This window comes from Diorhabda carinulata, chromosome 3 (assembly GCF_026250575.1).
Source record: "Diorhabda carinulata isolate Delta chromosome 3, icDioCari1.1, whole genome shotgun sequence".
Classification (NCBI taxonomy): Eukaryota; Metazoa; Arthropoda; class Insecta; order Coleoptera; family Chrysomelidae; genus Diorhabda; species Diorhabda carinulata.
This window is the reverse complement of record NC_079462.1, coordinates 12,459,449-12,473,537: the sequence shown is the minus strand read 5'-3', so window position 1 is coordinate 12,473,537 and position 14,089 is coordinate 12,459,449. Positions and strand designations below refer to the sequence as shown.

General features: G+C 30.4%; 1 protein-coding gene across 2 annotated transcripts in view; it reads right to left on the bottom strand.

The window, feature by feature from the left end:
* Positions 1 to 14,089, bottom strand: part of LOC130891180 (alpha-2C adrenergic receptor) — a 962,342-nt gene that overhangs the window by 157,641 nt on the left and 790,612 nt on the right. The gene's annotated exons all lie outside the window — the stretch shown is intronic.

The following is a 14,089-nucleotide window of genomic DNA, read 5'->3' as shown; positions in this document are numbered from 1 at the left end:
TATCATGAGATGATAATTTCGGTCAATGGACCAGCTCCCACCAAATATGACAGTGTCATGTGAAAATGTTTCTTTAAACAAGGCAAAAGTTCTAACTAGCATTTCATGCGACGTGGCCCCAACAATAGAAATTGGATAATATAAAAATCAGTAGAATTAAATTCGCCTCTTTCTTCCACGGATTGAAATCTATGTGAAACGATTTTATTATTATTACTATTTTTTTTGCATTATCTCAGATATGTGAGTCAGATATTAAATCATTATGTATATTTTTTAATTAGAACTTTTTTTACTGCGAGCTTGCAGATACTTTTTGTTATTTTTGGTTGTATATAGATTTTTACATTTTTCGAGCTTCTATGGCACTTTCTCTAATTTGGTACCTAACTTAAGTAGTTGTTCTATATTTAACATTCATGATAAGCAATGCAATCACGAATTTACTAAACAGCTTAGGTAGCATACTAAAAAGCAGAAACGTGCTCAAGAATCCACGTATTTTCTGTCAACATATCAAAGTATAAGACATAGTAGTTTACACAAATGACAAATGAGTAATTTCTTCTATAACTAAATGAATGTAGCTGATTCGAGTATTATATTCAAGAAGACAAAATTTTATCAAAAATAATTTGTAATTGAATGAAAATTCATATATCAAATACTGTACCTACACAAAATGACTCAAAACCTGCTTTCTAGTGACATTAATATAATTAATACATAAATTATCAATCAGGAGCCTTGAGAAATGAATTTTTAATATCTAAGAACAATATAGTTGAATGAAGAGAATATTGAATTGAACCATAAGTAGAAAATACGGTCCTTGAAAGGGGTTGTCGAGAGATAAGAAAGAACTTTTTCATGGAGATCAAACATGAGCATCCGCTCATTATTGATTTAGAGAAACGTGTTGCTCTTGAATACAGATCTACCTACCAAGTAAAAGGTCAATTTGAAATAAGAGCATTAAGTGAATGTTTAACTAGTAATATTCTGTTTCTATATACACAATAAGGCGGCGATTCCCAACCTTTTTTCCATCAGGGCACTTTAATTTTAATCCTCATTTAGCCTCGACACACTTGATTAGCATATTTCGATATTGCATTTCATTATGTTATACATACTGTCATATATTATGAAATGGTAATACTTACACTTGATAATAGCAAGTTTTATCCGAAAAAATTACCAATGAATACTAAATAAAACAAATTAAAGTCAAGTAATCAAATATTTTGATATTAAGAGAAAACAAAATCATTACAGGACAAAATAAAATTCAATTTAGCATAAAAGGTGTGAAAAAAACTAGAGGGATATTTGTGCCTGATGTCAATTATATCTGTGGATTCATCCACTTGGAGAGAAAACAAATCCGCTGCTTTTAGTTTCTCATTGACTTGTGTCTCAACAGCTTTGAACAAGTCCTTTATACGCCTACTTATGGTATTTTTTGACAAAGGAATTTTCCCTATCTCTTTTTCACACACTTCTCCAAATATGATTTTAACAATTTTACAACACGCTGGTAAAATAGTTGACTCAGTGGTCGTATGAGATTTCATCTTTTTTGCTATTAGCTCAGCCAGTAACCTTAGTTGATTCGTTTGCTTGGAGACTTTTGAAATATTCAGCCGGCTTTTTAGAAGTAAATTGATGTTTTTGTACCATTGCTTCGTTCATAGTAGTTCGCCACAAATTAGGCATATGTTTGGGTTTTTTCCCAGCAAATGACGTTAAACCAAAGGCTACATAGCTTTCATGATATTGACGTTAAGTCCCTGTCTCTATGTACACATCGTTTACGTTCATTAAACGTACTTTCCAAACAATGAGTCGAACTCGTACATTCGTTCTCAATTACGAAACATTACATTTCCACACAGAAAAACATATTGAACTACTAGAAGTGACTAACAGTATGCTGCATTCTACACGGCTGAATACTGAAGTACAAATATTGTGAAACATAACAGAACACTATTATTCAATGGACAGTTGTAAGGCTATGTGGGGTTGATTGTTATGCCATTTTTTTAATCCACGATTTAAATGGTTTATGTTGCAAAATTTTTGCAGCACACCTTTGGGGGCCTCGAGGCACATTAGTGTGCCACGGCACGTTGGTTAGGAATCATTACAATGAGTATTTTCAAAAAGTTTCTAGTTATTTTTTATTTTATTCATCTGCAATTATAAGAATTCATAGATTTATTCAAGAGATGAATATGTATTCCAGTACTATGACAACATATGCTTGATCGCAATAAAAAAAGGCAATATCCCATCAATTTTGAATTTTATCCTCAACCATCTCGCACCTTTAGAACTTTGAGCGTTTAAAGCCGCTCGTGAAGAATCATTTCTATAAATAATTGGATACTGTTCTGTATAACTATTATTCAAACATAGTTGTCGAATAAATGGATTACAATAGCTCATGACGCTGAATACTTTTCTTACTTCGGTGAATACTTTGCAGTCGTTTTACATTGAATTTCATATAAAAAGTCTAGATTCATTACGGCATTGCGTTTAAAAACATGTGAAGCAAAGTGCGCCTTCCTAATGATTGAAATAGGTTTTTTGAATTATTAGAAATCTTCAAATGTCATTTCCATAATCAACCAATGAATATTAAACTCATAATAATGAATAATAGTTTGAAAAAACTAAGAAACAAGCTTCTAGTAATAATAAAAGAGAATGCTTCATGTGAGAATGATATTACTGATTCGAAAATTGTGTCAATATGAGTAGTATTAAAGGGTGAGGTGCTTTCTATGACTTTGCGTTTGGTGAAGAATAGACCCGAGTTTGAGTCCAAGTCCAGGGGCTGTCCGAATAATTTTTTCGATGACTGAAAATTATTCACACAGTACGAATTTCCATACCATTATTCTATTCTTCCTCATTTTTTTAATAAGCTGTCAGTACTCTATAGGTTAAGTTAGACGGTAGTATTTCTCGGTGGGTCTTAGTACAGGCTAACAAGGTGTTTACCTCCGATTTACATGAACCTGCATGGATTTTAATGAAATTTTAACAGCATGTATAAAATACATTGAAAGTTCCACCCCACAATTTTTATGTTGAAAATAACCGCGGAAATTGACAGGATCCAATTGTTTGACAGAAAATGTACTGGATATGAGCTCACAAATTGTACCTTAACGTATGATTAATACCATTTTCGAACCCTTCAAACGTTGCTATTTAAAAAATAAAGGTCTTAAGAAATTTAAAACATTTATAAGCTTATAGGTTATAAAATTCCCTATAAATCTACGTTTTGAACGACTAGTTTTCTTGAAAATTAACTAAGATGTGGTCAAAGAACTGAATACACCTCTTTTTTTAAATTTTGGAGCTGGTAGTGTGAAAGTGAAAGCATGTAAATATTGTGAATAATTTTTTTTCTATTTTTTGGTCATAAGGGATGATTTATAGGGGTGGAAAATTTTAAATACATGATCTTCAAAATAAAATACATAAAAAAGTATCAATTTGAAATGATTAAATCACAAAATTGTGTAAGTACGTCTGTAAATATTTTTTCTACGACCGTGCGTTTTAACCCACATTCCCGTACGCATTTTAGTTTTGAAAGTGTCACTTATGTAAATTTTGACCTTATTAGATAGTTTTTTACTTCGGAGGTTATAACTGTTATTACTACAGGTAAATAAATATTTACGAAATAGTCCATCAAATAAAATTTAAACCTTTTCTAGCTTTTTGTAGCATTTTTAATTTTTTGAAAATATAAAATAAAGATATTTTTTATATAACCTTGTACATTCTTCAAAGGAGTGTCACAAAACAACTATCAAACCACCCGGGTTTGATATCAGTTGCTATGACAACCCAGGCGTGTAATTGTTACTAAAACGTCAAAGTTGTTCAAAACGTTTTGGAAGTGACCGAATAAGTACAATCTTCTTCTAAATTAAACCAAATAACTCCACTGGACCGGCAATTCTTACGAGTTTACAGAATGCAACAAATTGTGTTTTCAATATTAATATTTATAATACTTAGTAGATTTCAGTTGAAGTTTTGTATATTATTATGTTTGTTGGAATAGAATAATTTTTTAAAAATGGGTCGTTGCATATACGGTCGTAGAAAAAATAATGTTCCTAACTAATGCGTAAATTGTCTTTGCGCACTTGACCGCTTGCCCGAACTCCGCTCTGCGTCGTTCGGGACAACTGCAGTCGCGTGCGGGAAAGTATCACTTTCCACATTTGTTAGGAAAATAACTATTCCTCAATTGTTTGCGAAATATGGAATGATTTATATGGGTTGAAAATAATAAATACAAAATATTCGAGTCAAAGCAGATAAGAAGATGTCGATTCAAAATAAATGAACAATCAAAAGGAATAAATACGTATATAATTTTTTTAAAATTTTTTTTAAATAAGGGATGATTCATAAGGGTTGAACGTTTTGGATTCAAAATATTTGAGTTGGATACAAAAAAAGAGTCAATTTAATATAAGAAAGCTACCACAAAGGAATTAAATGATATTTTTATGATGAAATACATCAAGCAGGGTTAAAAAATTATAGATAATATATTCAAACATTAGACAACTTCTTCATTTTTTGCTGCACGGGGTAGTTTTCACTCCTAAGAGTGGTAAGGAGATATCAGCATAGGTTATGTTCTGTGTATAAGAGTAAGAATTAATTCCAAATTCTCATGCAAATCGCTTGGTAGCCTGGACTATCTCTTATATAGGAGACTGGAATAAATGCAGTACGCTTCTCATGTAAATAATAGATCTGGGTTCATTTTCTATTTTGAATCATTGGAATTATTTTTCCATTGTCGAAAATTACTCAGTAAGTGTGTCTCCCCTTTCCTTTATTTTTCATTCACATATTTTGGTCAGAAGGGTAATATCGAAAATGACGTCTTCATGACATGTATCTGTTCATAATTTTTACTAGTTAAATTAAGTGTTAACTTAAAAGTGCCATAGAAAGTATCCTATGCTTTTATAATGGAAACATTAAGTTGTTCTACACAGGAAGCTACTCATTTAAAACTAATTACTGACGCAAATCACTAACTAGACCTTGTTGAGTCACTACCAATGTTATTCGATAGACATAACAGACGGAGCTACTTGTTAACGTTAGTAACTAGTTGCGCCGTCAGGTATGTCTATTGAATAACAATGGCAGTGACTCAACGAGGAGTAGTTAGTGATTCCCTAGTTATATCTAGAAAAATCCGGACGATTAGAATGCAACAAAGTATTCACACTTATTCAGCACTAGTTTTAGAATTATTGCGAAATATGAATGAAATGAGTTGAGTAAAATAAAAAATCTTTTCAATTGTAAATTGTAAGTGTAGTTTGTTTTTTTTAAAGCGGCTTTTCTGATTTGAAATATATAATTTTGGTCAGTAATTAGTTTCAAATGACTAGCTCCGTGTGTAGACGGCCTTATTATTTCATCAGTAATTTTATTCTTATCGTTCACAGTTTATTTTGATGATTTTAGTTTTATAAACTAATGCATTTGTTTCCTTTACCTTGTAAACCAATTTCTCCCACATTTAACCAAATAGGTTATTATATATTTGGGTTACGCGCAAAATTCCCATCTGTTTCTGTGTAATAACTGTCTCTTCCATTCACCTTGAATGATATGTCATAATGAATAGACTTACACGAAATGATAACAGCGATAGTATCTAGCAAAATTGCTCACACATATCATGTTCATATACTTTATTGAAGCGACTGATCGTAGAGGAGTGCAAAACACTGTTTTGTATATTTCATTAGGCATTAGACGTAATAAGTATTGACTATAATTTGTATCTGACGTTTTTTGAACCCCTTTCTTTCTTATAGAATATTAGAATTCATAAACATGCCAAGATGACATTAGGATTATTATGAATATGTTATTTTTGAAATCATAAAAATAGAATGACGAGAATAATAAACTATTAGAAGCAACAATATAATGATAACAAGAACATAAATTAATAGACTTGCCTAGAAATTATTTCAAAGAAATAAACCGCCTGCTACTAAAAAAATTACATACTAATACACATCAAAGAGTTTATAAAAAATATAGAAGATGCTGCACGAATTTGTCGAATTTTTCAAATTCCATAGTAGCTGGACAGGGCCGGCCTAGAGAACCATTTTGCAAACTTATTCGTAACATTATTTATGGTCTTCGTTCGATATAAGCTAGATTTGATTCAGCATTTTTAATGTAGGTTTTGTTCATTTTGAATGAACATGTTTTTTACTATTTTGTTGAAACTTCTAGCATTAACTGTGAATAAGTGTTGGTGACGTTTAAATTCTCAAAACACCAGTTGTAAATTGCAATAGTACATTGTTACGTGAAGGTTGTCTCCTCCTTAAAAAGTAACATTTCGAATAATTTGGATTGAAGCCTTTCTTGCAATTTTTTACAGAAATCCACTGTAATCGGTAGATCGTATGGCAAGAGTTCTTGTACTGGTCTGTAATAATAAGGATGTATCTACTACTCTTCGAGTATCCTCCTATCACCTAAAGAAGACGTCTTTTTTGTCTACCCATATTTCCTTCGTTGTTGGATCTGACTTAATTTGTAATAATATTCTCTTTATCAATTCTGTTTGTTGTCCTAGGCCTACCAGAAGTCAATTGTTTTTTTTTGACCTCACATTTCCAGTTTCACGATAACGTCTTTCAATGCCAAATATATTTCTACCTGCTGCACCCAACGAAAAACATCAAGTTAGAAGTTTCCTTGGACTCTGCACATACTATGGATGGTTTACAAGGAAATTTGGTGAAATTGCCAATCTACTAACTCGACTCACAGAAGAACCAACAACTTTCCACTGATATGAAGATTGTCGAACAGCGTTCGAGAACTTGAAGAGGTATTCAACGAAGGCGCCATTAATAGGATATCCATCAGCAGAGGAGGGACTTAATTTTGCACCTGACGTAAGATTCATAGGAATTGGAGGAGTGCTCTCGCAGATTCAAGTAGGGCAAGAAAGAGTGGTGGGATACTTGAATAGAGTCCATTTGAGACCATAACAACACTATTGGGTCACGAGAAAAGGATTTTGGTAGTGGGTGGATAATTTTTACCAGTATCTCTATGGAAGTGAGCTTTTAATTCGGAGTGATCATGCAGCTCTTAAGTGATTGATGTGAGAGTCTAATTTCAACATCAAACCGATTTTCTGACTAGAAAACAGTGCCCAACAGCCTACTCGCGTTGTAACAAGGCAGAATTTAAGCAAGCTGCAGTTTCAAAAACTACAGGAATCACCGCAGAATGGTCACACATCAGAATCAGAGAAGATCATGAAAATGATCCCTACCCAAATATGATCCGGCAAGAATGAGTATCAGTAGCCTACCTACCAAGAAGTGTCGAATATAATAAAACCTTTTTGTTAACAGCAAATTGAACATTTCTAGGAATCTAGGGAATTCTAGAATGTAACTATATAACTATATAAAACGAAGAGAGATTTAGTGAATAATTTGATATCATAGTGAACATCAGGCTAGTGAGTTAAACGGTGCTCTAAAATAAGTTATAAGAACTTTCAGAAAATCCCCATCGCATATTTTTGCTTGGGAATATTGGTAATTGACTATAGTACAATAGTGTGTAAAGAGCCTTGTCATGAAATCAAAAGCAAATGTCATTCGAGTCCTTTTTTATCAAGACTCATTATATTAGAAAGTGAATGAGTTTTAAGCGCGCAATTCCATTATCCACATTAAACTATTCAAATTGAGTAAAGGTAGAGAGAAACATATTCTTTTGTGGTAATTAAGCCATTATTCAGTTTTATCTCACTTGGAAAATGAAGTAAGCACATTTTATTTCAGAATTTAGATATGTGAGAAGGCAGTTGTTCCACGATCTAGTTAGCAATGGATATATCTTGGAGTAGTTCATTCATCAACTATTTCATTTTCTTGAGTAGATCAACGTCCTTAATCGTTACTTAAACGGTTCATAGGAGCAGTCTGTGTACTGTGTCAAAGGAAAACTAACATAAGTCACATAAGCAACCTATTAAGTTTCAAGATTATGAATCAATTTTCTCTTAAGCTCCATTGGATTAGCCTTGGCATTTAGTGAGCAACAAGACAAATATCCAATCTTATTTGATAGAGTTCCTTCAGGGTTTGAAATAATTCGTCTGATGAGTTACGCTTCTGATTTAATTTAACGTGAAAGTAGAACGAAGCTTGTTTGCAGTTTCATTCGATGTAGAATACAGGGTATTTACATTTCTGAAAACTGGAAGTACATATCCAAAATTATATATATCTTTCTAATACGGTGCCGTTTTATATGAATTTTTAATTTCCTCTACATGAAAGTCCAATGAGTAGGTAGATTTTGTCCTTGAAATCGACTGAAAAAGGATGATTCGTTGCGTGGAGTAAGCAGATTGAGATCACGGAATAGGGTCACTCCTTATCAATGAATGAATAACTACCCTTGCCTCTTCTTAATGAGGATTATGTGTTAGATTTCGTTTTGCCTTAAAAAATATAAAATTCATAAATCTTAAAAATCAATACTGAAATTGATACATGACATAAATATGGTATCTAATGTTTCTATTAAAAATTGGATGAAAAATATCATTTTTTGATAGTTATAACAAACGAGATATTGAAGAAAAATATTGTGATACTATAGTTTTAACGTGTCCAAATGATGCATATAAGATGTATTTAACTGAAATCTTAAGAATATTTGGCTTTGGAGATAGACGAATAGAACAAGCAAAAGTTACGTATCTATTCTGAAAAAAAATCATATTGGAATGCCACGCAGATCGCAATGTCTTGTAAGTAGGATAGTTTTACAACAAGAAACAGTACTCAATTGGAAAGATGACATGAATGTACTACTTTATATTCAATAAGATAATGACATTGTTATCTAATATTTAGATTACTGGCGTTATTTATTAGTGTGATAAAATTCAGTGCCTCCTTTATTCTTCGAGATATCCATTTAAAAATTTGAGAAATTATAGCTATTACACATTCTAAAATTATTCACAATCCTTCAGGATGTTCCAGAATGCTGAGCCATATCAAATTTATATTTATATTTTATTGCATATTTGGCCTAAGCTTGACTTTCCCATTACAATATAATGTTGTAATTTCTTATATGGGGCATTTATATAGAAGTAGAAATTTTGGAAAATTATTAATTCCGGAGTGCAAAGAATACTTCCCAACAACAAAATGTACTCTTACCACATATACTTCCAACAGAAACCATTTTAAAAAAAGACCAGCACTTCGTAGGAGAGGTTCACGAAAAGTTAATGAACAGAGACTTTTTGGATATGGAGTCACATTTAATGAAAATATTTTTGTTGACAGGCAAAAAGTTCACTGTTATTTATCAACTAATCCATATCATATAGTAACAATTAGTCAAACTAGATGGAGATCGTTGAAGGTGTGGAGGGTGGTATTGTTGGTGAATATATAGTAGAAATAAATTGTTTTGAGAAACATTTGATGCTAAGATGTATTTAGTGTTTTTAGTAAACCAATTACCCTTTTTTGGACTTTTGATCGAAGTCTCACGTCATACACGTCAAAAGTTGTGGCTTTTGCATTGTTGTGCGCCTGCTCAAGCTAATCAAATAATAGATCGTCAGCTAAATGATCTATTTCCTTGAAGATCGATCAGAAGGAAGTCCAGTACAGTAGCCACCAAGGTCACCAAAGTTCAATGAAATGGATTTTTCTGGTTTCACATGAATGAAGTGTAGAAAATACCTCCAACGTCAAAGGATGACGGAGAAAAGAGATGATGGAGAAAATACAGAATGAATTTCGTAATTTCGTTTTGCTGTATTTGTAAATAAACCTCCAAAATACTAAAAACCAATGAAAAAATGTGAATTTTTGACAAATGAATCATAGCCAACTCCCAATTAATTGTTAAATGACTAGATACAGGTACATAATCCTTGTTTTGCACAAAAAATCCAAATATCTCAAGAACTGATAATTTTAGGACAGGGAATGCTTTATGAAATATATAACTTTCTAGCATTTTTGCTACAAATCAAATGAAACGTCATTGTTATAGGGAAGTAACGGTAATTCCAAAAAAGCAATTAAGTATTAGAGCAAAGAAGTAGAAGGAAAGATGATATAAAATGTAATTTTGTGAGATTGTGAATAATTTTGAAATGCGTAGACCAATAATGGCTATTAGAAGCACGCATAAGAAATAAGTGTAGATTAGTTTCGCCTTAAGTGACTGGAAATATTCAAAACGAATTTTGGTCAAGTTTAGGATTTTGACAAATAAATTCAATTGTTTGCTAACTTATTTTCCTTAAGTTATATTTTATTATCCTCGGAGCCTCTAGTACTACTAGCAATACTTGAGATAGCTATAAATCGTTTAAGAAGAAGAATTATGTTATGAAAAACGTAGAGGAATTTGAGAAATGGGGGAGGTGGATTCAAATAGTTTTAGATTGAGATTCAAAACGATAACATTCTAACAATAGAACATTGGAATCCACAGAAGACAGAGTTAATTTTGTATACAAATTCTGAATTCATGTGAGAAAATTGAGGAGATGATTGCCTGAATAAAATTATGATGGATCTGTCGCAGAGAGAAAAAGTCAAGCAGCTCACCTCCTGCGGATGTATCACCCCCAAAATGATGTGAATAGGAATGAATTCCGATTTTTCTATCCAATTTAGGTGGAGATAGGAATCATAAGTTCACACCTCCTGTAATTTTCCATTCGAGTTTAAAAACACACTTTATAATCAAAAGCTTTTTATGTTCCACAAATAAACTTTAAAAACATGCAATGTACAGAAAAACATGAAGGCACAAGTTTTTATATTCTAATGAGAAAAGTTCACTTCCATATGAATAAAGCAAAAGTAGAAAACCAACTTTGCAATGAATTTATGTGAAGTTAAAAAGAGTATTACTGAAAGGCTGGAGTAATGATAATTGAGGCTTTTTGTCCATTTTTTTCATTGTTATTATTTATAATACATATATGTGAAAATGCGGAAATAAAAGAGAGTGAAGAGAGTATGGTCAAAATATACTGTACTATTAGGAAAAATATCAATAGATTGGGAATTATTTACAATAATTACCTGAGAATTTTGGTATCTCAAATTCGTTACGAATTAATAACTTCTATGCTTCCAGCTTCCAACAACCAAATTTCAAAATGGTATTAGAATTGATTTTGTTGTATTTTTTCTATTCCTTGATATAGTTATAGTTCTTCGTATCTATTGCAGATTATAAACACCCTTGCGGAAAATTTCGTTTGATCTACCATATGCCTAGACACCTCATTTTTAAAATTTATTATCCTTATGAGTACTTTTAAACAAATGTATATCTTATGGGAGATAGTTAACAGGCAATTGAATCATTATAAATTGGACAGCTTATAAGCTGTTATTTAGACAGATGCATGTTTCCATCCAACATTTTTCAAGGATAATTAGATTTAAAAAATAAATAAATAGCGCCCTCTAGGGTATACGTTACTAATTAGGTTGTTTCGAAATTATAACTCTCACAATGGTAGACAGGAGCTAGTTTGCATAGATAGTTTAAGTAGAACTGAACTCACAGGCGTTTTTTCATAATAGGTATTTGAAGAGATAAACTAAAACTTGTGAAATCAAATATATGCTGAATTTCTCGAAAAATACGATAATCATAGTTTAAATGGATATTAATTAGGCAAAATTTGCAAATTATTCATTTTATAGTTTTTGGTATTCAATTACGCCCTCTAGCGGTGGACCTATAACTTTGTAAATAATTTCCAGGTTTTTCTCGAGGTCACTTTTCTTATAAATTTTTTCCCAAAGCTGTACTATAAACGGTTCTCGAGATATGGCCGAGAACCATTCTTATTGGGACACCTGGTACAAACTAGACGAAACACATAATAGGTCTTCTACTCCGACTGACATGTACTATTTTCCCTTCAAGCGTAAAAATAGAATATTGAAATTCTTTTTTTAAATTGAAATTGAAACATTTTTACAATACACTTTTCAAAACTTCAATACAAATAAAAATTAAATGACCCTTCCTGCCTACTTAATTACAACGCCCATAATAAGACGTTGCTATCGTTTCTCATTAATTTGTTACTAATACAATAATAAGCGTTCATTATTTTACTAATAAAATAATGGGTTATTTCTACGATCTGTGTTGCCGAAAATAATATAGATATTATATTATTTATAAGTATGAATAATAATATAAGTATGAATTCGTAAGCTATTATTGCTATCATCACGAGATTGTAAGTTTCCCCTTTGGTCAAAAACAATGTCAGAATTAATAAACTTTAGCTCTAAGGATATTAACAATACAAGTTATCATAAAAATGTTAATACGCTATTTCCAGTTTCGTAGAAAGAAATATTGAGAAATTTGAGGATTATATTTTTCATCCTAAATTATTATCAGTATTACTTTGATTATATGGATGTTAATTGAAATATCTTTCAGAACTTATTAGTTCCACGTACTAGTTGATTGAAATTAAATTATCTTCGTTTTCAAACAAAGTGTTTTTAAAAGAATTTTACATTTTCTGTTAAATTAATGCAATGATGTGCAAAGAATAAAATGAGATAAGGAAGAAAACCGTATTTAATACTCTGACTACTATCATGTAATTAATACTGAATTACCGGTTATACACGTTTATTGCATGTGTCAATATAGTTCAATTTTATGATACAAGTTTAGCAAAGTTTTGTAATGAACGATTTCATCGTAGTTTCAGTATTTGTTGATTTCATAGTTGCAGTAACCAAATAATGATATCTATGTAAGAATAAAATTATTAAATTAAAAATTATATTATTCTGAGATTATGGGAGATATACATTATATAAATATATATATATATATATATATATATATATATATATATATATTTATTTTTATAAATTTTATTTTAAATAAAATCAGATTTTAATTTGGGCGCCATTAATAATTATTTGAATTTCTTTATTTTATTATGTTATTATTATTTTTTTTATTCTCAGGGTATTATATTGTGAAGTCAAATTGAAAAATTTTATTGCGATAAATTGTTATGGTTATAAGGTCAGATTATAATAGTTTTAAGACCGGGTCTGTTCTTTATAATGAATAAAATATTCAAAATATACAATTATTTTATTTTACAAACATTCATTCATTCATTCATACTCATAATTACACTCATAAAACTAAATTATATGGAAATGTGGACTCAAATATTATATACTAAAAGAAATACTTAAACTTAATAGAACAGTACCTTAAGTGTTTGTTATGTTGTATTTTTAATTTTTTTTTTTTTTTAAATTGGAAATTGTTACGGCCTTGCAGAATAAACAGATACTCCGGAGTAGTTCCACTCCTGTTCTTTTCCTTTTCACAACTTCTTTATCTTGGAAATTGTCCCTTTGTGAGTATTCTCACTTATTTCACTTTATTTAATTGTTTTCACTAATTTCTTATTACTACACTTATACAATTATTAATTATCAATCCTTTGAATATTTTATGCCTTTTATATCAAGATTTTAATTTTTTTAAATTTCAATTAAAATTATTTTACTCTTTTTTCCCTTGCAAAAAAAAAGAAATTTCTCTCTTTGTTGATCCTCTTCTTCATTTTTATTTTTTTTTTTTTTTAACCAATGATATTTATTTTAAAAGTTAGTTACTAAATTGTCATTTCTAAATTTTTAAATTATTGTGACTTTATTCAAATAATATGCTATAATTTCTTTGTTGTATTTATTTCATTTCTATATTATTAATTTTATCATTGCAGTTGTCAAAATTTTTATATTTTATCATTTATAACCTTAAAATTTATGTTGGTATGTCACACAAATTTTTGAAGTTGGTGCTCCTGTTTTTATCTGTCAATTTATGGAATAAATTCTTTGATTATACAGGATTTGTCAAAATTAAATAATAATTTAGAATATAGTGTTGGCCAAAACTT